We start from the raw sequence: 788 nt of genomic DNA, 5'->3' as shown, positions 1-788 counted from the left end.
AAATAGCAAATATAACAGCCGACTTCGAAGCAATCACAAGGAAAAACTGCAGTCTCACGAAAAGACGAATAAAAACGTGTACCGATAACATAACGCATCTCAGTGTAATTCTAAATGCACCCACCGGTCACAAAAGGCCGCAGAATACGAGCGAAATTATCGTGAATAAAATCGAAGCACGCATAATAGAAAGAAAGCCTTAAACAAACATCAGAATTCCACGCGCGTAAAGAGCGAAAAGAACCGAAGTAGTACGGAAACCTACAATGAAAAAACGAACAGAGACGATATGCAAGTTCTGCGTTAGACTGCAGCACGCAGCAGCTGAGCACACCCACATGAGTATCGCGATCCCCGCAACAAGATAACGCGTCCGAATCTAGTAAAACCTAATCACTAACAAATTAAATCATTACTTAAGAGATCGGCACATTCTAGAAAATTTCGCAATAGCACGAGGACGAAAACATCCTCTTACCGCGAGGAGCCACGAAGAAAAACATACACTCATACGCAAAAAAAACGGGCCACTTAAAATTTAGCACTAATTTTTAATATTTTCAAATAGCAATAACTCAGTGAAAATTCATCGTAGCGAGATGTTTAAAAAAGCTCTATAAAGCTTGAAATCCCTACTTTTTCGACCGATACTTCAAAAAACGGTCTTGCCGATATTTCATGAAGTTACTCAAACATAAATAAACTATGTGTCTAACCTCAAAATTTTTTATGAAATTTGAGAAGTTCCATGACTCAAATTAAAAATTATGCATAAATGCCGTTTACAG

This window comes from Trachymyrmex cornetzi, unplaced genomic scaffold, assembly GCF_001594075.2.
Source record: "Trachymyrmex cornetzi isolate Tcor2-1 unplaced genomic scaffold, Tcor1.1 scaffold463, whole genome shotgun sequence".
Taxonomy (NCBI): domain Eukaryota; kingdom Metazoa; phylum Arthropoda; class Insecta; order Hymenoptera; family Formicidae; genus Trachymyrmex; species Trachymyrmex cornetzi.
Note: the sequence above shows the minus strand (reverse complement) of the source record.